The 26,770-nt window shown below is 51.8% G+C and overlaps 1 protein-coding gene and 1 long non-coding RNA gene across 7 annotated transcripts in view; one reads left to right on the top strand and one right to left on the bottom strand.

The window, feature by feature from the left end:
* Window positions 1-3,723, bottom strand: part of RNH1 (ribonuclease/angiogenin inhibitor 1) — an 11,217-nt gene extending 7,494 nt beyond the window's left edge. The window contains exon 1 of one of the 5 annotated variants that reach the window (XM_040464254.1): window positions 3,600-3,723. The gene's annotated coding sequence lies outside the window, so the exon portion shown is untranslated. Of the gene's footprint in view, window positions 1-43; window positions 151-3,599 lie in introns of those variants that run through there. The other 4 variants (XM_040464253.1, XM_040464257.1, XM_040464255.1 and 1 more) reach the window with 4 other exon arrangements.
* On the top strand, window positions 3,420-26,770 carry LOC121022789 (uncharacterized). 2 transcript variants are annotated; one of them, XR_005787110.1, is made up of 4 exons: window positions 3,420-3,558; window positions 22,814-22,974; window positions 25,616-25,919; window positions 26,168-26,770. It is a non-coding gene; the product is annotated as an uncharacterized LOC121022789 (long non-coding RNA). The 2 variants fall into 2 exon arrangements; XR_005787109.1 differs by having other exon boundaries at window positions 22,814-23,000.

The raw sequence follows: 26,770 nt of genomic DNA, 5'->3' as shown, positions 1-26,770 counted from the left end.
CCCGCCCCCAGCCCGCCCCCGGCCGGCTCGCCGCGCAGCTCACCTCGGGCCGAGCCGCTGCTTCCGCGGGGGCCTGGGGCGTGGTCCGGGCCCTGTCCTGGGGGTGGGGCCACGTCCTGGGCCGCAGCCCGAGCGGCGCGACTCACCCGCGCGCCGCCACCCCGCCACCCCGCCTCGTCTCCCGGGGCACCCTAGCCCCAGACGGGGGCCCGCCCTCCATCCCTCGCGGGCAGCGTTTCTAGGCGAGAGCCGTTTTGGGAGCTGGTGCTCCGCAGGCAAAACCTAACTCGGGCACTTGTATTACAAAGAAGGGGAGGCCCGACCGTCAGGGCTTCTCTACAGCACCCCGACTCTGCCCGTGAGAACCATCACTGACGGGGAAAGGTCTTCAGGAGGACCTTGGTAAGGTTTTCAAACACGCGGAACAAGTCACACTGTGTTTCAAAAAGCCCGGGGGGCGGCGCTTTACGCCTTGCTCTCGGCCCGCGTAGGCCACCTCCTGGGGCGCGCGCGCGCCTGGAGCTCGTGTGTCAGCTCTCCCGCTTGGACGGGCTGCGGTGATCCGTTCAAGGGCGTCCCTCACGGACCTGTACGCTCGTTAGATCAGGGATGATGGGTGCGTTCTCATCACACCGGCATCCGTCACTTCGACCACTGCTTACCGACCACCTACTGAGTGCCAGGCGCTATGGTGGGCGCTCGGGCTGCAGGCCAAGCAGAGCAACGTCTCAGGCCTCATATGGAGCTCGCAGTCCAGTGTGAGTAAATTCATAGCATTTAGAATGTGGAAAGCACAAAGGTGGGGAGGAGGGTGGATGATGCAGGATAAAAGCGAGTCAGGAGTGAGTGCTGGAGGGGCAGGACGGAGGTCACTTCCCCAGTGAGAGCAGGTCTCTTGAGGCTGAGGCCCAGAGGCTGCGGCAGGCGAGGGAGACGGGTTGGAGTGTTCAGTTGCACAAACATTGGAGAGTGCCCACTGCAGACCTAGCATGATCTCTGTGGCCACCAGGGGACAGCACAGTATGGGTAGGGGATTAGGGACCTGGGAGGTGGGGAATCGGTCCTTTGAGGGGAATAAGGCGAAGGGTTATTCAATTTGGCAAGAATATTTGCCTGGGCCAGTCCTCCCTTGGGCAGCTTGCTGGGCACCAACAGACAAGGGGGTCAGGGCCACCACTGTGGGGCGCCAGGGGTCCCAAGTGGATTAGCAGAGGTGGGCCAAAGCAGAGCCCCCCGCCCCCACCCCCAGAGCAGGTGCAAGTTGTCAGGTTGTCATTAAGCGAAGGCAGCAGAGCAGCTGTCTTCCACCTCGATGCAGGGAGGTGAGTGGAGCTGGGAACTGGGTTTCTGAGTTTCTTGCAGAAGCTTCTGAAGGCTGAGGGCGGTTGAGGGTGGAGGGGCCTCTGGATGCAAGTGTTCCAGCCAACTTCCACAGGATTTTGTTTGTTTTCTTCAGGCAAATACCCAGAAATGAAATTAAAGGATCATTTGGTATTTTTAACTCTCTGAGGAACCTCCCTACTGTTCTCCAGTTACATCCCCGCCCACAGTGCGTGAGTGTTCCCTTTTCCCCACATCCTCACCAATAGATCTTACCCATTCTGACAGGCATGAGGTGGCCTCTCGTTGTGGTTTTGATTTGCGTTTCCCTGACGAGTGATGGTGAGTGTTTTTCATGTGTCTGCTGGATAGCTGGTGTCTTCTTAGGAGAAATGTCTGTTCAGGTCCTCTGCTCATTTTTAACCAGATTGTTTTGGGTTTTTTGTTTTTTGGTGTTGTGTTGTAAGAGTTCTTTATGTTTTTTTGGATTTTAACCCCTTATCAGATATATCATTTGCAAATATCTTCTCCCAATCAGTAGTTTGCCTTCTCATTTTGTTGATGGTTTCCTTTGCTATAAAACGATTTTTGTCACAGGAGCAGTATGTGGTCTTTGTAGAAAAACCAGAAGATACAGATAAGAAAATGAAAAGCCCTAATATGCCGCCTTCCAGACACAAAGGCTCTGACATCTCTGGATATGCTCCTACTTCTCTGAATGCACAACACACGTTTTCTTAATAAAAAACGAGATATTAGACATGGTAGGCAGGATAATAACCAAAGATGACCATGTCCTGATCCCTACCTTATGTGGCAAAGGGGTCTTTGCAGATGTGACTGATTTAAAGGTTTTGAGATGGAGAGACTGTCCTGCAATACTTGGATAGGCCCAAAGTAATCATGAGGGTCTGTGTAAGAGGGACGCAAAAGGGTAAAAATGAGAGATGTGACAATGGAAGCAGAGGTTGGAGTGGCTGTGTTTTGAACAGGGAAGAAGGCAGCCTCTAGAAGCTGGAAAAGGCCAAGAAGCAGATTCTCCCCTGCAACCCTCTGGAAGGAACCAGGCCGGTGGATAGTTCGATTTAACCCCTAGGGCCCATTTCCCACTTCCAATTTTAAGAGCTGTAAAATAAAAAAATCTGTGGCAATGTGTTACAGCAGCAGTAGGAAATTAAAGCATTATGGAGCTCCTGTATTTTTAAGAGTACTTGTGTATACCCTGTATACGCAAACATACAGGTACACTAATCAGTATGTAATACAATCTTTTAATGACCACATTGTGCAACTGAATGTATCCAGTTCGCTCAACCAGTATCTACAGGCTGACATTGACTGTTTTCAGGTTTTTCAGGCTTTGCGGCATATTTTCCTACCTGGTTACCTTCCTGGCACACCATCCAAGAGGGTGGCTTGCCTGGTTGTGAGGTCCTTCCAACACACTGCCCACCTGGCGACCTGAAACGCTGCAGAAGTCCATTGGCTTTCCCCACACTCGCAAGTCTCCACACCCGAGTGCCAATGATGCCAGCCCAATAATGCAAAGTGCCTAGACGCCCTTTTTAAATTTCAGCCAATCCTCTGACAACCCCGACCCCTCCGAGGTGCCGTCCCATTTACGTTTTGTCTTCCCCACGTGAGCCTTCCAAACAGCTCTCCCCAGGGTTGTCGGGTGACTTGACACGGGCAGAGATGCCGGGCGGGGAGCTGGCCAGGCCCAGTATCCTGCGGGGTGACCCGGGCAACTCCCCTCTGCCAGGGCCGTCCTCCTTGGAGGGGCGGTTCTTTGGGGAACAAGGTCCAGGATTACTCCGGGGAAAATGTCGGCTGAGCCAGTCCCTGCTTGTGTAGCTTGCTGGGCGCCAAAAGACCAGAGATCAAGTCGGACCCCAACAAGGAAAGGATAGAACTACCAAGACTCCGACCGCACAAGCGCACACCCATCGCCCCAGAGCAGGGACTCCCAGCGTGCCCCGGGAAGTGGGCCGGCGGCAAGGGCGCACGCGCGGAGGGCGCACACGGATGCCCTGACGTCATCGGGACGCGCGGACGCCCGCGGGGCCCCGCCCCGCCCCCCAGTCCAGACGGCTCCCCCCACGACCCCGTCCCCCCCCCAGGACCCCCGGCTCCAGCACCCAGCCCCCCAGTGTCGCTTCAATAGCGCACGTCTCTCCCGGGCAGCATGGCCGCAGCAGGGCCCGGCGCGAATCCACAGTCGACCCAAGGCCGGCGCTGGTAAGAGCTGACCCCGGGCGCGGACCCTTGCAGTGACTGACCTCCAGACGACGGACTGGGAGGCGGCCCACTTCCGACGGTGGGGGGCCTGGCCGGGGCGCCGCGTAGCTGCCGCGTCGGGACCGATGGTGGGGCGGGGTCTAGGCGGAGGGGCGGGACCTAGGCGGTAGGGGGCCGGGCCTAGACGGCCTCACTAGTGCCGGCGGGGCGGGGCTTCGTGTGGGGCGGGGCCCTGTCGGCGGGGGCGGGGCCTCGCATGAGGCGGGGCCCGGGCAGCTTTTCTCCCAGGCGGAGCACCTGGTCTCCGAGGTCTCACGTGGCTGCAGGGCGGAATAGGTGGTCCCGGCTCGACCTTCACGGCTCCCCGCCCGGGGCAGAAGGCGCGTGTCGTGGCGTGTCTCGGACGCCGGGTCCAGGCAGTGACATTAACGTGATGGGGCTGGGGGCTCGGTTCGTAGGTTGTGTACGGCGGTGCTCTGCGGAGCATCGACCACGCGTTAGAGCTGGAGAGTAAACGCGAGTAGAGAGACAGAAAAGATGATTTTGTAGGAAAGAGTGTTATTCACAAGGCGACGTTTGTAATCTGTGCGCAGTGTTTCATTTGTCTAACCCTGTCAAGAGCTGTTCTAATTCTGTGCCCCACTCAAGTGCATTCATTCAATAAATGTTTATTATATAACCCCTTGTGCCCGGCTGTGCTGTAGGTGCTGAGGGTTGGACATCGAGCAGACCAGGCAGAAATCCCTGGTGGAGGGAACCGTGGGAGCCGAGGCCCGGCCTGGGAGGGTTCCCTACGGGACTACCGGTTGATGAGGGGCGTGGCCAGGTGTCCACAGACTGAAACAAGTGGCGCTCAACCGGGGGCATAAAATTGAAAGCTGAGAGTTTTACGGAGGAGGGGAAGAAAGGTCTGGAAGCAGCAGTCAGGAGCAAGGAGGACAGGGACCCGCCCTCCAGGAGAGAAAGCAGCTGTGCTTGACAGGCTGGTAGGGGAAGCCGTCTCCGGAGGCTCCCGGAGCAAGAGGGATGGGAGGGTGCTCAGGAAAAAACTGGCTTTTCTCGAGAACTTAACTCCTTAAGCGCCAGAATTTTATTTTAACAGTTCTAATATAAATTGATTATTTAATTATACTACGCACTTTCCTGTTCTACAGACATAGCATACTGACCTTGATGAACTTTTCTAAAATTAGTTTCGGCAAACTTTGGGAGACCTTCTGTGAGCCAGCACCTCTGCAGGGGCCTGGGAGGAAGGAGGGGTAGGCAAGGCCAAGGCCTGCCACCTGGAGCCACACGTGGGGCAGCAGTGAAGGCCTCAGGGGTCACAGATGCCCTACAGGTATTACAAAGCTGGGTGGATTGGAGGAGGGAGAAGAAATCTGGGCAGTTGTTTTTGCCGAAACATGGTGATACTCACGTGATATCTTAAGATGACGTGCTGGTGCCAGATGTACCCGTCTTGTTGTCTCTGTTTTAGTTCATTTCTGTGTTTATTGGGAAATAATAGTCTAAGACTGTTGGAATTGGGCCTAAAGTGAGTACATGTCTGAGCGGGGATCAGAAATGTTCTCACAGGGGGGCGCCTGGGTGGCGCAGTCGGTTAAGCGTCCGACTTCAGCCAGGTCACGGTCTCGCGGTCCGCGAGTTCGAGCCCCGCATCGGGCTCTGGCCTGATGGCTCAGAGCCTGGAGCCTGTTTCCGATTCTGTGTCTCCCTCTCTCTCTGCCCCTCCCCCGTTCATGCTCTGTCTCTCTCTGTCCCAAAAATAAATAAACGTTGAAAAAAAAAAAAAAAAGAAATGTTCTCACAGGAATAGACATCACGAACTTTAGTCCATAAATGTTACAACTTACGTTTCGGGTGCTTATCCATGAATAAGTTGTGGACTAGTCCCCATTTCTCAGAATTGACATTTTGGCAGATGAGGTTTGCAAATAAGGGAACTATGTGTCAGAGTTGATCTTTGGCATTTTATTAAACTGCCCCACTGGTTGTCTTCAAAGGAGATGGTTGAGCCCAGGGCCTGGAACCAGCTGACCTGGGTGTGACCTTGCCCCGTGGTGACCACGGGCAGACACTGTGCACCTCTAAGCTTGGTCATTTTCACGTGGGCACTAGTGCCACCAGCTACCTCCCTCCAGGTGGCGCGGGTTCCGTGACGTAATGCAGGTCAGGGCACACACGCGTGGGCTCTAAACATTGCTTATGCGAGTGTGCAATGCAGAAACAGGGCCCTTTAGCTGGACTCTGGGTGCGAGGTTTCAACTTCATCCCAGGACACCGGACCGGCTCTCCCAGGCTGACTGTGGGAGTGGCTCCCTTGCCTACCACAAGAGTCACATTTTTGGAAAGCTGCTAAAATGGTCTACTTTCATTTTATTCTTTTCTGTGCCATAACCTCTTAGATTTGTTTCCTGAAATTCTTGTAAGGATAAAGAAAACTGTTTAAAACAAGGGTTTGGCCCTGTTTGGTCCCCTTTGTGACATCCATGCGGATGTGAGGACTTGGCTGCTGTGAGGACCAGTGAAGCTGAACTCGAAGGTCACCACCGCACGTGCGTCCCAGACAAAGGGGGCCACGTGGGATTCACCGGGACTTAGGTCTTTATTTTTGAACTCACCTGATTCTCCCAGCTAAGTCTTTATCTTCGTTCTTAAACTGAGTTCAGCTGCCACGGGATCTTTGCTGCATAGAGGCACCCCGGCTGCAGTTTCGTATCATCCCTCCTGGAGGTGACCACTCTCGTCCGCTTCCGGCGTGCACTGTCTTCTCGATCCAGCCCCAGACAGGCGTCCGATGGACATGAGTTCTCGGCCCCTTCCCACCTGCTCCCACCCTTATGCCTCTGTCCCCACCAGACTCCATGTTTCCTGAAGTAGAAAGCCTTTGGATTCTTCTTGCCACTTCCTCGAGCCCGTTGCAGGGTCCCGACATAGAGGGTCTCACACACACAGCATCACTGTGGTGGTCGGTCAGGGGACCTCATGAAGCCATGGATCCCCCCAACTCAGGATGGGAAAGAGGAAATGGAGGCGGAGACAAGTGTGGCACCCTGGTTGGGTGCCTGGTTGGGGTTGGAGCCTGTGGCACTCTCCACTGGCTTCCCCTTGGTGCCCTGGTGGGCTTCTGGGGCACAGCCCCATCCTCTTGGAACCCCTACCATCCCTTCAAATCCCCCTACTTCCCTGGGCCCCCCCTCATCCCCTGGGAGCCATCCTATCCCCCCCAGAGCCCTGCTTGTTCCCCAGGAGCTACTCCTCCCTCTGGGAGCCCCCTGTCCTTCTGGAGCCCCACCTCATCCCCCTAGGAACCCCCTATCCCTCTGGAGCCCCCCAGTTCCCCCAAAGTAACCTGTCCCCTGGGAGCCCCCAGGGTCCAGTAAGGGTAGAAGTGGGACAGTCGGGCCTGCAAGTTGTACAGACTGCCTCTCAGCCCCTGACACACAGCCCAGCTTGGCTCTGTCTGAGAGCAGGGGACCCCTCCGGAGCAAAGGTCATGGTGGTCTGGACCGGGATGTCCAGTGGGCTTTTGGAGGCACAGGTGAGTGACAGTGGTGAAGGGCTGGCAGTCAGGGCGAGAGGAAGGGGCACTCCGGGTGTCAGCTGTGGTAGCTAAGAGCATTGTCGGGCCGTTTACCGAGTGGGAGGGCCAAGCAAAGCCACCTTGAGGTGGGGTAGAGTTACTTCAGGCGTGGTGATTTGGGGATGCCCACGAGACACCCAGAGATTTAGCCGACTGGCCTTTGAGACAGCTGGGTAGAGACTGACCACGACCTGGTGCGTATTTAACCCTGTGGGGAGCAGGCCCAGAGCTGACTCCTGGACGGGCCTGTCCTTCACTGTCAGCCAGAAGGGAAAGCTCATCATGGGGGCCGGGGCCAGTTGCTCGTGGCTCAGGGAGGCCAGGCGAGAGTGTCGGTTTGGCCTGAAGCCAGTGGGGCTCGGTACCCCCTGGGGCCCCAGAATAGACCCAGAATGGCTCTGTTGTCACATGTTGTGAACTTTGTCAAATTAAAGCATTTTGATTGGCCTCTTTCCACTCCGGCATCTCCTCTGTTACGCTCCCCCTCTGGCCAGGAAAGCCAAGTCAGGAATATGCCGTCTAAAGTGCATTTGGACAGGGGCACCCGGGTGGCTCAGTCGGTTGGGCATCCGACTTCGGCTCAGGTCATGATCTCGCCGTCTGTGAGTTTGAGCCCCGCATCGGGCTCTGTTCTGACAGCTCGGAGCCCGGAACCTGCTTCGGATTCTGTGTCTCCATCTCCCTCTGCCCCTCCCCTGCTCATGCTCTGTCTCACTCTCTCTCAGAAATAAAAATATTAAAAAGAAGTAATGTTGGGGCGCCTGGGTGGCGCAGTCGGTTAAGCGTCCGACTTCAGCCAGGTCACGATCTCGCGGTCCGTGAGTTCGAGCCCCGCGTCGGGCTCTGGGCTGATGGCTCAGAGCCTGGAGACCGTTTCCGATTCTGTGTCTCCCTCTCTCTCTGCCCCTCCCCCGTTCATGCTCTGTCTCTCTCTGTCCCCCCAAAAATAAATAAACGTTGAAAAAAAAATTTTTTAAAAGAAGTAATGAATATGCCCTTGGATTGCGTGATTCAATTAATGGAGACAGGAGAATAAAATGAGCACCTTGGGAAGAAATGTGTCACGGAACCAGAGGATCTAGCAGGTCTCTGTGTATCGGGAATTTGGGTCATGCTAAAGGCCTTCCGCACGAGGGAAGGCTGGACACTCGAGCAGTGACGGGCCACGGGGGAGCCACCTCGGGAAGAAATAGTACCCTTCCTCACGCCAGCACGGCAGCAGGAGAGCGAGACTAAAAAGAGTTAGAAGACGAGACAGGATAATGCTTTTATACTGTGGGGTTTGGAAGGTATTCTCAAGCAAGATACAAAGCCTGAAGCAGTAGAGGGCAAGAGGACAGATTTGCCCAAATAAAAGTTAAAATCTTTGATGCCGCCGAGTAAAAAATTAAAAACCCACGACCAGGCAGATAGAAATACTTGCAACATGTGTAACAGCAAACTGTTGGTCTCCAGAGTACCAACTAAGAGCTATAAAGCAGTTCGACACAACCATGTAAAAAGGACAACGAGACCTAAGCCGCGGTGCACAAAAGAGATGTGATTGGCCGAGAGACTTTGCAAGGCCCTCACCTCTACTGGTGCTCAGAATGCAAATTAAAACCACAGTAACACATGACCTTTTGCTCATCAGCTAAAATTTCAAAGGCTGTCGCTGTTTGGGGTTGAGAGGCTGGGGAGCTGCCGTTGTCGGGCCCTGGATGAGGTGGGAGTCCACGCTTAACTGGCCCGAACAGGACAGCTCGGCAGCGTCCGTCAAAATCCACAACTCCTGTGTACTTTTATAAGCAATTCGGTTTGGCGGGGGGCGGGGGGTCTGTCCTAAGGAAGGACACGGAAGGCTGTTCATGGCCTCACTGCCGGTACCAGAGAAGAGTTGGGAACAGCTTTGATGCCCAGAGGCAGCAGGGTGGTCAGTGTGCCAGCACCCGGCGTTGAGAAGGAGAGCCCCTTCAGGTGTCACTTAGCGAGCAGAGGAGGATCGCGTGATGGCCTTGGTTACAAAGAGGCTGGACCGGCTGGAGGAGAGAAAGGGAGGCAGAGGCACTACCCAGAGCTGAGCGGCACCCAGCACCAGCACCCCTCGGGCGCTGCGGGTCTGCAGGAGGAGGCCCCGTGCTGGGGGCCCGTCACCGGCAGGCCTGTTGCCCTCTGGCTGAGAGCCCGGCCAGGAGCGGGACACGCGGCTCCTCCCTTCCTTCCGCCTCGTAGCTCCTGCTGGTGCCTCCCTGGCAGAGGTTAACGAGAAGCTGAAGGTCGGGGAGTCGGGGAGACGCGGTTTGTCGCCTTCATGCCTGGGACTCCGAGGTGAGCACCAGAGGAGCTATGAGCCAACAGAAGGCTGGCCCCGCTGATGCGGTCAAGGCAACCCTGTAACAGGGAGTCCCGGGTGCCAATTACGGATGAGGAACACCGTCCCGCAGCACACGGGAAGTGAAGAAGCCACTTCACGGGACAGGACCGGGGTCGTGGTCTGTACAGGAAGGCGATGCCTGCATGCGTGCGTGTAGACACACGCACGTGCGTAAGCAGCAGGGAGGGGCACGGGGCTGGTGGCGGATGTGCGCTCCGGGCCCGCAGCCGCCGTTCCCACGGCACCTGCTTCCAAGACCAGTGTGGGGCCGGGGAAGGACGGAGCGCAGGCGCGGAGGCAATCTTTGAGGGTGGTATTATTTTACTCGGGTTGTTTGAATATTTAACAATGACACTATGTTAATTTATTACTGCAATTTTTAAAAATACAAAAACAAAACATGAAAACGTTTTTTAAACAGACATGAAACGGGTGCCTGGGTGGCTCAGTCGGTTGAGCGTCTCACTTCAGCTCAGGTCATGATCTCACACTCTGTGTGTTCGAGCCTCGTGTGGGGCTTTGTGCTGACAGCTCAGAGCCTGGAGCCTGCTTCGGATGCTGTGTCTCCCTCTCTCTCTCTCTGTCCTGCCCCTGCTCATGCTCTCTCTCTCTCGCAAAAATAAACAAAGGGGTGCCTGGGTGGCTCAGTCGGTCAAGCATCTGACTTCGGCTCAGGTCATGATCTTGCGGTTCATGAGTTTGAGCCCCGCACCGGGCTCTGTGCTGACATTTCAGAGCCTGGAGCCTGCTTCAGATTCTGTGTCTCCCTCTCTCTCTGACCCTTCCCCTCTTGAGCTCCGTCTCTCTCTTTCAAAAGTAAATAAACATTTAAAAAAAATTAAATAAATAAACATTAAAAAATAAAAAAACCAAAAAGATATGAAAGATACTAAGGACTCAGTGAATTTGTATGAGTTGCTGTGGGTAGAACATTGTTTCAGATTAGGAACTTTTATTTTGAGGGGTTTTTTGTTTTTTTGCTTTTCTCCTTTTCAGTTTTTTATTTAATTTGTAGTGAGTTAACACAGAGTGCAGTATTGATTTCAGGAGTAGAATTCAGTGATTCATCACTTACACACAACACCCAGTGCTCATCACAAGTGCCTTCCTGATACCCATCACCCATGTAGCCCCCCCCTCCCTCCATCAGCCCTCAGTTCTCTATCATTAAGAGCCTCGTCCTTCCCTCTTTTCCCCTGCCTTCCCGTATGTTCATCTGTTCTGCTTCTTAAATTCCACATATGACCAAAATCATGTGGTATTTGTGTTTCTCTGACTTATTTCACCTAGCATAATACCCTGTAGCTTCATGCACATCATTGCAAACGGCAAGATTTTGTTCTTGTTGATGGCCAAGTAATGCTCTGTTCTGTATATAAACCACATCTTTATCCATTCATCAGTCAATGGATGTTTTGGCTCTTTCCATAAATCAGGAGTGATTGTAAACATCGGGGTGCATGTGTTCTTTCAAATCTGTATTTTTGTATTCTTTGGGTACATACCTAGTAGTGCAATTGCTGTGTCATAGGGTAGTTCTATTTTTAGTTTTTGAGGAACCTCCATACTGTTCTCCACGGTGGCTGCACCAGTTTGCATTCTCAACAAGAGTGTAAGAGGTTCCTCCCTCTCCGCATCCTCGCCAACATCTGTTGTTGCCTGAAGTGTTCATGTTAGCCATTCTGACAGGTGTGAGGTGGTATCTCATTGTGGCTTTGATTTGTATTTGTCTGATGATCAGTGATGTTGAGCATCTTTTCATGTGTCTGTTGGCCATCCGGATGTCTTCTTTGGAAAAATGTCTATTCATGTCTTCTACCCATTTCTTCACTGGATTATTTGTGTTTTGGGTGTTGAGTTTGATAAGTTCTTCATACATTTTGGATACTAACCCTTTATCTGTCATTTGCAAATATCTTCTCCCATTCTGTCAGTTGCCTTTTAGTTTTGCTGATTGTTTCCTTTGCTGTGCAGAAGCTTTTTATTTTGATGAGGTCCCAGTAGTTCATTTTTGCTTTTGTTTCCCTTGCCTCTGGAGATGTGCTGAGTAAGAAGTTGCTGCGGCTGAGATCAAAGAGGTTTTTGCCTGCTTTCTCCTCGAGGATTCTGATGGCTTCCTGTCTTACATTGAGGTGTTTCATCCATTTTGAGTTTATTTTTGTGTCTGATGTAAGAAAATGGTCCAGGTTCATTCTTCTGCATGTCACTGTCCAGTTTTCCCAGCACCCCTTGCTGAAGACGCTGCCTTCATTCCATCGGATATTCTTTCCTGCTTTGTCAAAGATCAGTTGGCCATTCGTCTGTGGGTCCATTTCTGGGTTCTGTATTCTGTTCCATTATCTGGGTGTCTGTTCTTGTGCCAGGGCCAGACTGTCTTGATGATGACAGCTTTGTGATACAGCTTGAAGTCCGGGATTGTGATGCCTCCTGCTTTGGTTTTCTTTTTCAAGATTGCTTTGGCTATTCGGGGTCTTTTCTGGTTCCATACAAATTTTAGGATTGTTTGTTCTAACCGTGTGAAGAATGCTGGTGTTATTTTGATAGGGATTGCACCGAATGTGTCGATTGCTTTGGGTGGTATCGACGTTTTAACAATATTTGTTCTTCCAATCCACGAGCATGGGATGTTTTTCCATTTCTTTGTGTCTTCAGTTTCTTTCATAAGCTTTCTGTAGTTTTCAGCATACAGATCTTTTACATCTTTGGTTAGATTTATTCCTAGGTATCTTGTGGGTTTGGGTGCAGTTGCAAATGGGATCAATTCCTTGATTTCTTTTTCTGCCACTTCATTATTGGTGTATAGAAATGCAACCAATTTCTCTACCTTGATTTTATATCCTGCAACTTTGCTGAATTCACCTGTTAGCTATAGCAATTTTTCGGTGGAACTTTTTGGATTTTCTACTTAGAGTGTCATGTTGTCTGGGAATAGTGTAAGTTTGACTTCTTCCTTGCCCGTTTGGATACCTTTTATTTCTTTTTGCTATCTGATTGCTGAGGCTAAGACTTCAGTATTATGTTGAACAGCAGTGGCAGGAGTGGACATCCCGTCTTGTTCCTGACCTTAGGGGGAAAGCTTTCAGTTTTTCCCCATTGAGGATGATATTAGCTGTTGGTCTTTATATGGCCTTTATGATCTTGAGGTATGTTCCATCTAATCCTACTTCGTTGAGTGTTTTTATTGAGAATGGATACTGTATTTTGTCACGTGCTTTTTCTCTACCTATTGAGAGGATCATATGGTTCTTATCCTTTCTTTTATTAATGTGTACCACATTAATAAAAGAAATTATAAATAAAAGAAATTAATTGATTTGTGAATATTGAACAACCCCCAAAGCCCAGGAATAAATCTCATTTGATCATGATGAATAATTCTTTTAATGTACTATTGGGCTCGATTTGGTAGTATCTCGTTGAGAATTTTTGCATGCATGCTCATCAAGGATACTAGCCTGTAACTCTCCTTTTGAGTGGGGTCTCTGTCTGGTTTTGGAATCAAGGTAGTGCTGGCCTTGGAGGAGTTTGAAGTTCTCCTTCCATTTCTATCCTTTGGAACAACTTGAGAAGAATAGATATTGATTCTTCTTTAAATGTCTGGTAGAATTCCCCTGGGAAGCCATCTGGCCCTGGACTCTTTGTTGGGAGATTTGCTTTCATCAACATCAGTCGAGTAAATTTGAAGATCATTTGGCTTTACAAAACAATTCACGGGGCGCCTGGGTGGCTCAGTCGGTTGAGCGTCTGACTCTGATTTTGGCTCAGGTCACGATCTCGTGGTTTGTGGGTTTGAGCTCCGCATCGGGCTGTGTGCTGACCGTGTGGAGCCTGCTTGGGATTCTCTGTCTTCCTATCTCTCAAAAATAAATAAACATAAAAAAAAAAAAATGAATGAAGTAGCTTTGCACGTCCTGATATGGAATAATTTCCAGGAAATACGAAGTGTGTTTACAGCCCGTTAGCAGTGTGCCTGCTGCCCTTCCCTCTGCAGGGCCCGTGTGTCTGTGCAGAGAACCTCCAAGGGGTTGCTGCGTATCTGCTGTGTCCCCCACACGCAGCCTCAAGGTCACACGTATGTGCAGACGCGCTGAAGCCTGTGCCTCAGACTAGCCTGGTTATCTGTGGCAGGGGTTACCGTTTCTCTCATCTGACTTTGTCTCCCTTCATGGTGAAGCTCGTTTTCCTGAGCCTCTTTCGTTTTATTTCTTCCTTTCCTTACCTGAAATCCGACTCCTTTAATAGGCCGAAGTGTCCGCCCTCGTTCATGTTCAGCTTGTCGTACTCCGGTCTCACACACAATTGACAGACACACCAAGGGACCTCCCTGGGCTGTCCCTTTGACCTCTGTCTACATTCGAGCCCATATGTGAGTTGTCTGCTATTTGTTGTTTTTACAATCAGAAAAAAATCTATTCCATTTTTGCCCAGCAGTTTGGTGCCCCTGCCCCCTCCCTGGGTCTCGGTTCCTTCTGGAGAGACAGAAGCTTCCCGCTGTTGGGGATTCTTTCTTTCTCTTATTGAAGTTACGTGGACACACAATGTTACATAGTTCCAGGAGGACAACATAGTGATTCCACAATTGTGTACAGGATAGGTGTGTGATCACCATCCGTCCCTGTACAGAGTTTTTACAGTATCATCGACCGTATCCCCTGTGCTGCATTTATTTTATAGCTGGGCATTTGCACGGCCTCATCCCCTCCCCTGTTTTGCCCATCCCCCTCCCCCAACCTCCCCTCTGGCACCATCCCATTTATTTTCTGCATTTAAGTCTTTTTTCTTTGTTCATTTGTTTTGATTCTTTAGATTCCACATGAGCGAAAGCATACGGTATGTGTGTTTCTCTGTCCGACTTATTTCACTTAGCATAATGCCCTCGGGGTCCATCCACGTTGTTGCAAATGGCAGGATTTCCTTCCTTTCTACGGATGAGTAATTTTGCGTCGTCTCCGTCTCCCGCTCTTCTTACCCATTCGTCTGCGCACGGGCACTGGGGCCGCTTCCACAAGTTGGCAGCTGTAACATCTGCTACAATAGACTAGGGGGCGCACGTCCTTTCCAGTTAGGGTGTTGGTTTTCTTGGGTAGATACCCACAAGCGGACTCACTGGCTCCTGCAGCAAGTCCACGTTTTAGTGTCGGAGGAACCGCCACACTGTTGTCCACAGCAGCCACACGGGCTTACACTCCGCCACCAGTGCGCGACCGTCCCCTTTTTCTCCACGCGCTCACGTTGTTGTGGATTCTGACGAAGATGGGCCCTTGATCTGCTCACTCTGGTGAAGAGGCACGGGCAGGGGGTAAAACCCTGCCTCACAGCCTGCCTGCCAGAGCAGACCCTGGGAGTTCAGGGGCGGCTGGCATTCCGTCCGACCTTGCAGGGGAAGCCGGCCTGGACCCGCACTGGCACTGAGGCGTGCCAGCCACAGGCGGGAAGTTCCCCTCTGTGATTCCGATGGCCTAGTGTACTCCCGTGGCCGCAGTGGCCAAGGCCATCTGCACAGCTCTGTCCGCGGGCCGTCCTCGCCGGGAAGGACTCGGCTCCACCGCGTCCTCGGAGGAAACCCAGCCCCGCGAAGCGTCGGCAGCTCACACAGGTTTTACGGAGCGACGGAGGAGAGGGTCAGGACGTGCACCGCCTTGCTGAAGTCAGTGTAGACGTCCGATGTGTGCGGCGCCCCCAAGGTCCTTTCTGGCTGCCAGCTGCCCTTCCTCCCACGTGATCCCCACCCCCAGCTCCGTGGCTGCTGGGGACCTCACACAGGACCCCTCCCGAGGGGGGACGTGGGGGCCTCCCGCAGGGGAGCCAAGCCCACCGTGGGCCATCTTTGCACAACCCAAAATCCAGGATGGGTTTCACACTGTAAAGGGCTGCAGAAAAACAAGACAAAAAGCTGGAGAACACGCAACAGGGCCTGTGTGGTCCCCAAAGCCCCAGATATTACCGTCTGGACCTCAGCAGAGAGTCCGAGAGCCCCAGTCCAGAGTGACAGGAAATAGGACCAACAGGAAAACCCGAAATCCCCCTGGCTGGCTCTCGTCTGCTTTCTGCACTGTGGGCAGGGGGCAGCCGGGCTGGGGGGCCTGGGGGGCTGGGGACTTCTGGGGTGAGCTGGGTGCAGACCCCTGCCGGCGAGAGTGTCTGGGCTCCAGGCTCCCCAAGGCTCAGACAGAGCGCTGCGTCGTGGTCCAGTTGTAAGCAGCCGCCCTCAGGACGGCCCTGGGTCTGTCCTGTGCCCTTTGTCACAGAAATCCGTCTAATGCCAGGAACACCCACTTCTGACCCCTGAATGCTGTGACTCTGTTCTCGTTTCCTTGCTCCGTGGGCATCTGAGGGGCCGCAGACCGCCGGCGTCCTGTGACTTGGGTAGGTCACAGGGCCAGCCAGCCGCGGCCACTGCTCCGGTGGCCCAGAAGTTGGGTCCTTCGGCTTCTGTGTTGCTGAGGACAAGGCCGTGGCCTGGGACGAGCAGGAGAGCGCCAGCAGGTTTGGGGCTGTTCTCAGGGATGGATGAGAAGCCTGGAGCCCAGTAGGCCCTGTCGTCACCGTCACCGGGTGGTCTGCGGGCGGAGGCACAGCCCAGTCCTCCCGAGCCTTTCTGGGAGACGGCTGAGCGAGAACCCCAGGCCGTTGTGAGTTCTGGAAGGTTCCATAGGCTTATTGAGATGCAGCCTCCACTGTGGTCCCAGAGAGGCGGGCAGTGCGGCTGTTGCTGGAGGAGCAGAGGCTGGTTTCGTGTTCACAGCCGCCCAGCGGGAAGCCCTCGGTCCACAGCCGGCTGCTCGGGGGCTCCCCGTCTGCAGGTGCACGCCCTTCCACACACCGTGCACGTGCTGCTCACGTTCTTCTGCACACTCCGGACATGCCCCGCGCACACCCCACGCATGCCGCATCTGCTGCCGATCTCCCGCAGATCTTCCCCGAGCGTGTCCTGGAACGTAGGCCTCCCGGAGACACCTTCTCAACCTTGACCTCTGAAAATGTTCGCATTTCATCCTCGTCGCTGAAGGGTGTCTCCACGGGGTGTGGGAGGCCAGGTCACTGCCCTGCTCCCGGACAGAGGTGGGAGCCAGTGGCACTGGCCCGCGGCCCTAGGTCCCTGCAGGTTCCTCTCCGTCTGCTTCTTTCTGGTGGCTGCTTCCAGGACTCTCCTGTGCCTGTGGCTGTTGGCAGGTTGGGTAAGACGTGCCCCCCGTGTGGCGCTCTCTCCTCGCGCTGCTGGAGGTTACTGGGCTTCATCAAAATATTTAGCCCTTATTTCTTCAACAATTTTTTAAATGTTTATTTGTTTTTGAGAGACAGCGTGTGGCCGGGGGAGGGGCAGAGAGAGAGGGAGACCCAGAATCAGAAGCAGCCTCCAGGCTCCGCGCTGTCAGCACAGAGCCCGACGCGGGGCTTGAACTCATGGACCCGGAGATCATGACCTGAGCCGAAGTGGACACCTAACTGACGGAGCCCCCAGGCGCCCCAGCAATTTTTGACTCCCTCATCTTTGTCCTCTCCTTCTGGGAAGTCAGCACTGCACATGTGTTATAGGCGTTACCTCCCGGTGTTACACGTTCCCTAACCCTGCATCACGTCACAGATACTGCGGTGCTTACAAACGGAAGGCTCATGGCGACCTTGTATCAAGCAAGGCTGTGGCACCACTTTTCCAATAGCATTTGATCCCTTCGTGCCTGTGTGCCCGCTGAATAATAAAGAACTTGACTGGTCTTTGTCCCGGCTTTCTGGGGTGGAGACTCGAAACCCTTGAGTTTTGAGTCACAGGGGCGTCCTTCGAGTTTATGTCATGACCACCTGGCCAGGTGTGCTCGCTATTGGGGTTTCTTTGCTTTTAGGGTGAGGAGATACGGTTGACCCATGAACAACGCAGGTGTGAGCTGCACAGGCCACGTGTACGTGGGTTGTTTCCAGTGACCACAGCACAGTGCTGCAAACGTCGCTCTCCTAACTTTCCTAATGACATTTGATTCTCTAGCTTAGTTTATTGTAAGGACTTAGCAGGTACTGTATACAGCACGCAAAGTACATGGTAATGCACTGTTTATGTTACCAGCAAGACTTCCAGTCAGCGGTAGCTGTTAGTCAAGTTTCTGGGAAGTCAAAGGTTATATGCAGACCTTCAATTGCACAGGGGTGGGGGGCATCGGTACCCCTTGACCTGTGCATTCTCAAAGGGCAACTGTATATGTGTGTGTACAAACCGTGCAAACACACAAATGAGAAATGTTTCTCTGTGCAGCCAGCTGTACCTACGTTAAGCTAAACACGAGTTCTTACTACGTCTCTGACCACCACCCATTACCCCAGAGCCCATCCTCCCCTCGGTCCCCTGGAACCTCCCACTCAGCGGTGAGACCGCACGGGGCTCCCACCGGCCGCCGGCCTCGTGCTCAGTTGTTCCACTCCAGGACGCGGGCCGCAGGATCAGAACTGGTCACCTGACCCCGCCGGGAACAACTTCGTCAACTAGAGCCCGGCGCTCGCGGGCGGGTGCCCTGCCTTGAGTCTTACGGACTCCCGCCCCTTCAGTGAGGGGGTTTCACGCGTTTGTAACACCCCGAGAGTCTGGCCACCGTCTGCATCCCTTCCTGGGTCCCGATGCCCGAAATTATCTTTCCTTCATTCGCGAACGTTAAAGTTCCGTGGGTTTTGAGAAATGTGCGGTGCCCTATATCTGAAGGAAAGTATTTGCAGAACAGTTTCACTGCTCTAAAAATCCCCCTACCTGTTCAGCTCTGCCGCCTCCCAGACCTCTGGCTGCTGCGGTCCGTTTGGCATCTCTGTAGCTTTGCCTCTTCACTTAGTAAGGTGCACGTGGGCTTCCTCCGGTGTCCGTGCGGCCTCAGAGCTCATTCCTTTTTATCCCCGAATAGCAGTCCATTGTCCGCACGGACCACGGTTTGTTTATCGATCCGCCTGTTGAAAATACCTCGATTACTTGCAGTTCTTGGCGATTATAAATGAGCTGTTATCAACGTTCAGAAGCTTTCAAGTTAGTTGGGTAAATAACTAGGAGGGTGATTGCTGGGTTGTACGGTAAGAGGATGTGTGGTTTTGTAAGAAACCGCCAAACTCAGTTCCAGCGGCCGCACCATTCTGCACCCCCGCCTGCAGTGAGAGAGGCCCCGCTCTTGTCTTGGCAGTCGGTGTTGTGGGTTCCTTCCATTTCAGCTATTCTGATAAAGAGTTGTGTCGGGGCATCTCCGGTGGCCTTTTGATTTGAAACTCCCTGATGACACACGGTGCTGAGCATCTTTTCGTGCTCTGACTTGTGTGTGCACGTCTTTGAGGGGAGATGCACGGTCAGATCTTTTGCCTGACTTTTACTGGGCGGTTTGTTTTGTTATACTTGAGCTTTAAGGGTTATTTGTACATTTTGGATAACAAGTCCTTTATCTGATAATGTGACTTGTGTGTATTTTTTGTATTGTGACTTTCTATTCTTTAAATGCCGCCCTTCCCGGGGCGCCTGGGTGGCTCCGTCGGTTAAACATCCGACTTCGGCTCAGGTCATGATCTTGTGGCTCGTGGGTTCGAGCCCCACGTCCAGCTCAGAGCCTGGAGACTGCTTCAGATCCGGTGTCTCCCTCTCTCTCTCCCCTTCCCCCACTCGCTCGCTCTCTCTGTCTCTCTCAAAAATAAATAAACATCAAAAAAGTTTTTTGATGTTGCCATTCCCAGAGCAAAAATGTTTAATTTTAATGGAGTCTAACTTGCAAAATTTTTCTTTCAGGGACTGTGCTTTGGTGATGCGTCTACACGCAAGGTCACTTTTGTTTTACTGTAGAAGTTTTACAGTTTTGTGTTGTACATTTAGGTAAATTCAAAATACATTTTTCATATTACTGTGGCTTATAATTTATTTTGAATTAAATGTTGTATAAGAGTTAGGAGCTGCATCGAGGTTCGTTTCTGTACATATGGGGGCTCAGTTCTAGAACCGGAGATGTTTGTATATTCAGCTTTTTTCTCCCCTGTAATGTGGAGCGATTTAATTTGCTATGTTCAATATAGAGACGGTTTCTGGAGATAATACAAGTTGCCCTCTCAGTAGAATTCATTTTGCTTTCTTTTCTTTTAATAGCATTGCTGTTTCTTGGAGAATTCTGTGGTAACTATAAAAAAGTAAAAGCAGTATTTATTTCCATCAGTTAATGAAGCAATATATAAATTGTGACACACTCATAGAATTGATTTGTGAAAAATAATTAGTGCATGTATTAACATAAGTTTCACATTTTTAATTGAGTGACAGGCACATAACAAAATAATGGGTATGCTATGTACATTTTTTACAGAAATATAATTAACATAAAACAGTGGGTGTCAGGTGTGCATCGTAACAATTCGACGTTTGTGGAAATGGGGAAACGATCACCACAACAGACTTAGGTAACATCCATCACCTCTCCTGGTCACAAAAACTGTTTTCTTCTGATGAGAACTTTTAATCTACTATCTGCCGTTGCAACTTTCCAACGCACGGTATGTGAGTATTAGCTAGAGTCCCCATGCTGCGTGTCACATTCCCCGGGACTCGTTTATTCTGGAACTGAGGTTTGTCCCAACGGACCCCTTTCATCCCGTCTGCCCACACCCCGCCCCCTCGCAGCCGGCGACCACCGCTCCGCTGTCTGTGTCTCTGGGCGCATAGTCGTGCGCAGTAGGTCCTACGTGTGCGTGTGCGTCCGCGTAAACGCGAAGCCCTGCAGACCCATCCACGTCACGGCAAACGGCAGGATTTCATTGTTTTTATGGCTGAGTAGTATCCCATCGTGTGTATGTGCCACTTCTTTATCCAGTCCTCCCTCGACGGACATTTGGGCTCTTTCCACGTCCAGGCTGTTACCAATAGTGCTGCAGTGAACGTGGAATGCGTACATCTTCTCAAGTTAGTGTTTTCATTTCCTTTGGATAAATTCCCAGAAATGGGATTGCTGGGTCATCTGGTAGTTCCGCTGTTTTCTCACTGTCTTTAATTTTTGGAGGAACCTCCATACTGCTTCCCAGAGCGGCTGCACCAACGTTTACTTCCACCCGCGGTGCTCGAGGCTCCCTTCTCCACATCCTCGCCAGCACCTGATACGGCTTGTCTTTGGGCCTCGCCTTTCCGGCAGGTGTGAGGTCATATTTCACTGTGGCTTTAATTTGCATTTCCCTGATGATGAGAGGTGTTGAGCATCTTTTCATGTGTTTGATGGTCACCTGTGTCTTCTTTGAAAAAATGTCTGTTCGTGTCTTCTGCCCATTTTTAATCTGCTTTTTTTTTTTTTGCTATTGTGTTATATGAATTCTTTATACCTTTTAATATTAGCTCCTTGTCACATCCACGATTTGCAAATATCTTCTCCCACTCAGTAGGTTGTCCGTTCATTTTGTCGACGGTTTCCTTGGCTCCGCAGAAGCTTTCTGGTTTGTGTGGTCCCGCGTGTTTAGTTTTGCTTCTGTTGCCTTTGCTTTTGGTGTCAAATCCAGTAATCGTCGCCAAGACCAGTGCTAAGGAGCTTAAGCCTGTGTTTTCTTCCAGGAGTTTTATGGTTTGAGGTCGTCCATTCTGAGTTGGTTTTGTGTATGATGTGACGTAGGGTCCAGTTTCGTTCTTTTGCCGGTGGCTGTCCTGTGTTCCCAGCACCGTTTGTTGAAGAGACTGTCCTCCACCATGTGTATTCTTGCCTCCTTCACCGTAATTTACGTGACCATATGTGTGCAGGCTTATTTCCGGGCTCTGCATTGTGTCCCAGCTTTCTTTGTTCTAAGATTTAATTCAGTGACCTGAAAACAGTTTGACTGTTTCACGTGTTCCTTTTATACTTCGTTAGGTAGAGCTGGGGCATTCTTTAGTCGGGTTCATTCTTCCCCACCATCAGGGGAACACCTTTCTGAACGTTCTCGCTGATGCCCCATGAATGGCGAGGCCCCATCTAGCTGTTGGGAACAGGCAGTATTCCCAGCAACTCGTGAGGGTTCCCTGGGGACCGTTCCCTCCAATTCCTTTGGATTCTCTCCGCCAGTCGGGCAGTTTCCTCACGTGCATGTGCTGACTAGCGCGCTGCTGAACGCTCAGGGGGCCCTGGGGGCCTCGAGTCCTTACTTTGTGCAGACGCTTGCTGACCGACAGCACAGATTCTAGCCTCCTTGGCCACCCAGCCTCCAGGCTCTGTCGCCTTAACCAAGAAGGCCTCTGGGATCCGCGTGGGTTTTCTAACCTCTGCCGTGGGCTGGAAACCTCCTCCAGGCAGGAGCGGGGGCCGTCCTGTGCCTCACCTCGTGCGCTTGCAGTCCAGCAGGGTCCTTTGTCCCTGGGTGTCCCATGCCTTCATATATCCTTTCAGGTTTTCGTAGTTGTTTCTGGTGGGAGAGGGATACAGTCCCTGTTACCCTGTCTTGATCAGGAGCAGAAAGCCTGATGGCCACGTTTCGGTCGAGTTTGAAGAGACGTAACCCCGTGAAGCCCGCTGTCATTTTACTCCTCCGGGATCCGCTTCCCCCCAGGGCCCGGTGCTATCCGAGCCACCACAGTTGCGCAGCCGGGAAAGCGACCTGGGAAAACCCACTTTCAGTCGCCATCGGAAAGATGTCTTTGGAGTGTTTCACTGAGTTAGGATCCATATCACACACTCCCGCTTTGGACAAGCATGAAGGTGCCTTCCTTGGCTATATTTACGTGTATTTATTTAAGAACGGTGAGAAGTTCAGATTAAAAAACCCATCAAACATGAAACAAAAGCAGTGGAGGTAAGTGATGGAATCAGTAGAAGTCATCCCATCATCGGTGAGTGACTTGTTACAAAATCCTTCCGCTCTCATCAGAAGGGAAGGTGTTAAAAGGAGGAGACCGAGCTCCAGTGGCGGCAGTGAGTGGACTCACGACGTTCGCTGGCCCAGGGAACAAGGAGCAGGTCGTGTGGGCATGAGGGGGCCGGGGACACGTTTCTCGCCGACCTGCCCTGACAGCGGAACATGCAGCACCGGGGGACGGGGGGGTGCCGTGCGGACCTCGGGTGTGCGGACTGGGGGGGCCCGGCCCCGAGGAAACCCAGAGGCCCGAGGCCACCGCCCGGACGTGAAAGAAATTTGACAAGGACGCTCCCGTGAGTCACAGCCCGTCGCGGTGGCAGGTGGTGAGGCTCAAGAAGCTTGAACTGGCAGCGGTGTGAGCGGTTCAGCCCCCACGTCGGAGGAGGACTGGCTGTGGAGGCCCCACCGCCCGGGGCCCCCTCACCCGCCCGCCTGGGCCCAGCCTTCCGGCGCTGTGCTCGCGGAACCCTCTTTTCAAGTCGTTGGACACGGTTTTCATCAATTTTGTCTTCTAGGGGGTGTGAGCTCATCGCAGAGTAACTGAAAATACAGAGAAGGAAACTGGTAGCCCCAGTACGATGTGAAGGGAGCCCCGCGGGCACCTTGATCACCGTTACTCACGTTCTTCCGAGCCCGGCTGCTGCCGCCAGTGGAGGTGCCACGTGAGCCACGCCAGGTGCTCAAAGCCACACGAGGGGGACGGTACGGTGGGAACATTTCCTCTGTGTGTGTGTGTGTGTGTGTGTAAATTTAGGGTTCTGGTCTCATAACTGAGGGGAAATAGACACCCACAAACACACATAACAGGTGCGATCTAGAGGCGAGATGAGGCGCCCCCTGTTGTGGCTGCAAAAGCTGTGAGGCGGAGCCTCGGCTTCTCCTCTGGAGGGGTGAGCACCGCTGGCCCGGCCTCAGGCCTCGCCACGGGAGCCTCGGCACAGAAGCCGGGCGCCTCCTCGTGTGCCCACCCCCAGGAGGCCCCAGGCTCCGCTCAGCGAGTCAGGGAACCCATGGAACATTTTCCCAAGTTTCTCTGATCCTGGAAACGGCGAAGCCGCCAGTGACACTATATTCTCCACAGCCTAAAGGCCAGTGGTGCATGGCGGGGAGAGAGCTCTTTTATAAACTGGGTCAGCCACTGCTTCGTCCTGGGTGACAACTTGTGTCCGGGCTTTGGGTGTAAGAGTGTGAAGTGCTGGGAAGTGGAAAGGTGGGGTCTGCTTGGGACAGGACATCCCTGTAACCAAAAAACATTAAAAAATGTGCTTAGAAACAGAGAAAGAGACACAGAGAGAGGGAGAGCGCGAGTGAGGAAGGGACAGAGAATGAGAGAGAGAGAGAGAGAGAGAGAGAGAGAGAGAGAGAGAGAGAGAATCCCAGGCAGCCTCTGCTGTCAGCACAGAGCCTGATGCAGGGTTTGAACTCAGGAACCGCGAGATCATGACCTGAGCCGAAGTCAGATGCTTAACCAACTGAGCCCCCCAGGCGCCCCCAAAAAACATCTCTAAGGTAATAAGAATAATACACTTTCCAGAAAAAAATGCTTAGAAAACACATATAAGTATAAATAACAAAAGTAAGTCACCCACAATCCAATTACTAATCAGTAGCAAACATGCCTAAGATTTTGGTGTTTCCGTATATATGTGAAACATAGACATGTGTGTTGTGTTTTATTTTGTTTTTAACGTTTACTCATTTTTGAGAGACCGAGAGTGTAAGGGAGGGGCAGAGAGAGAGGGAGACACAGAATCTGAAACAGGCTCCAGGGTCCGAGCTGTCAGCACAGAGCCCGACGCGGGGCTCGAACTCACAGACGGCAAGATCATGACCTGAGCCGAAGTCGGACACTTAACCCGCTGAGCCACCCAGGCACCCCCATATGTGTTTTATTTTTTACTGTTTACTTATTTTGAGAGAGAAAGAGAGCAAGCAGGGGAGGGACAGAAAGAGAGAGGCAGAGAAGCCCCAGTAGGCTGCACACTGTCAGCACGGAGCCTGATGCCAGGCTGGGATTCACTAACTGTGAGATCATGACCTGAGCCAAAATTGACAGACGCTTAACTGACTGAGCCGCCCGGGCGCCCCTACTTATGTGTTTTATTATTGGATCTTTCATACATACAATCATTTTCAAAACACGAACACCCTCTACTGACCCTATCTTAAAAACGTGATCAGAGCCCCTTGAACACCTTCTCTGATCCCACCCTGCATCGTTGCCCTGAAGGTAACTACCAACCTGAATTTAGTTATTCCCACAGATTTCTACTGTCACATAAGTGTGCATTCCAAAAAATGTAAACTCCTGTTCTGCCTTCTGCCTGTGGTAAACCGTGTATAAATAGTACAGTGTATATCCTTCTGCAGATCGCTTTTTTCCGTTCAGTAACATTGTAGATACAATGTAGTTTGTTCATTTTAACTGAAGCAGAGGATTCCATGGCGTGAATACGCCCAGATTCATCTGTTCACACCCTCTTGTTTCTGATGTCTTGCGCTGAAGACGTACTTCGGGGTATTCACACTTTGTGGACCTGTACACCATGAGAGGTACTTGCTCGGGTCTCGTGGAGTTGCCCTCCAGCGTGGTGGTGAGCACTCGCACGGCCACCAGCAAAACGGAAGCTTTCCCTGTCGCTCCAGGTCCCCACCAGGAATCCCCTGGACAATGTCAGTCCCCCCACCTGAGTCGTAAGAGGGAGAAATTGTGTCTCATTGCCCTTTTGACTGGCATTTCCCCGGCATTGGCGAGGTTGAGTGCACTTTCATATGTTCCTTGCCGTGCATATTTTCTCTGATTTGCCTGTTCATGCTCTGTGCATATCTATTAACTTAGGAAATCCTTCCTCACCCAGGGTCATAAAGATACTGTCTTCTAAACATTTTTAAGGTGTGCTTTTCACAGTGAGGGTGTAAACCCACCTAGATTTGATTGGAGAAGGTATGACCTGAAGTAGAGATACAATATCATAGTCCCTGTGGCCACCACTGAGATATTTACACAAAGACATACCATAAAAACGTAATTGAAGTGAAATACCAAAAGGAGTTTGCAGAAACCAAAAGAAGGCAGAAAATGGCAAACAGAGAAGCAAGGCACAAATAGAAAACACGTAAAAAATGATAAGACTTAAGTCCGAACGCATCAGTTCTTCCATGAGCTGAAAATGGCCTAAGCACATTAAAGACCGACGGTCAGCATGCTGTCAGAAAGGGTCTGCTGCTCTTACCACAGTGTGTGTGTGTAGAAAATCCCTATAGACAGAGACTGTCAGAGCACTTACGAGAAATAACAACTATCTTCTGTCCCCAAGAAACTCGCTTCAAATGTGAGCTTACAAGACGGCTTGAAGAAATGGCAGAGGACACACTGGCAAACGGAAACAGAGGGAGCGCCAGACAAAGTCAACTGCAGAGCAAGGAAAATGCAGAGACCAAGAGGGACATGACAAGAAGACCCAACAAGCCTCAACGTGTAGGCACCTAACACAGGGTCTGCAAAGTACAGAAAGAAAACACTGGCAGGATTTCAAGGGGAATTTGACAAACTCCAGTTACACTCGGAGGCTCCAGTGCTCCTGTCTTGGGAATTGACCAAACTGGTAGAAAGTGAGCAAGGTGGGGCGCCTGGGTGGCGCAGTTGGTTAAGCGTCCGACTTCAGCCAGGTCACGATCTCGCGGTCCGTGAGTTTGAGCCCCGCGTCGGGCTCTGGGCTGATGGCTCAGAGCCTGGAGCCTGTTTCCGATTCTGTGTCTCCCTCTCTCTGCCCCTCCCCCGTTCATGCTCTGTCTCTCTCTGTCCCAAAAATAAATAAACGTTGAAAAAAAAAATTAAAAAAAAAAAAAAAAAAAAGAAAGTGAGCAAGGATATGCAGAGGAGAACAGCATCGACATGAACGTGTACACATACAGGTGTCCACACACACGGAACATGTACACATACAGGTGTCCACACACACACACACACACACACACACACAAGCATATATACGCGTGATATATTTTTATATCTTCATCCAACACAGTAGAACACAACCCTTCAAGTGCACACGACACATTTACCAAGATACACTCTAAAGTCATTGAAAGTAATTGAATGACATAATGGTATTAAGCCAGGCATTGTTAACAGAAAGATAACATGAAATTCTCCCACACTTAGAAGTTAACCACTCCACTTCTAAATAGTTCATACATCAAAGAGGAAGAGTCAAGGGAGATTAGAGCATATTTTGAACTAAAAGTGTCCAATTTATGGGATGCATATAAAGCAGTACTTAGAGGGAAATTCATAGCACTAAATGGTGACATTACAGAAGAAGACAGGTCCCAAATCCATTAACCAAGTGTCCACCTTAAGACGCTCCATGGGGAAGGGAACTCATAGCTCGTGAGTTCAAGCCCCATGTTGGGCATGAAGCCTACTAAAACAAACAAAAGCAAAACCAAAAAAACCCAACAAATAAACC

The sequence above is a fragment of the Herpailurus yagouaroundi genome, unplaced genomic scaffold (assembly GCF_014898765.1).
Source record: "Herpailurus yagouaroundi ecotype Mexico unplaced genomic scaffold, PumYag 438, whole genome shotgun sequence".
NCBI classification, from domain to species: Eukaryota; Metazoa; Chordata; class Mammalia; order Carnivora; family Felidae; genus Herpailurus; species Herpailurus yagouaroundi.
Note: the sequence above shows the minus strand (reverse complement) of the source record. Positions and strands in the feature narration are given on the sequence as shown.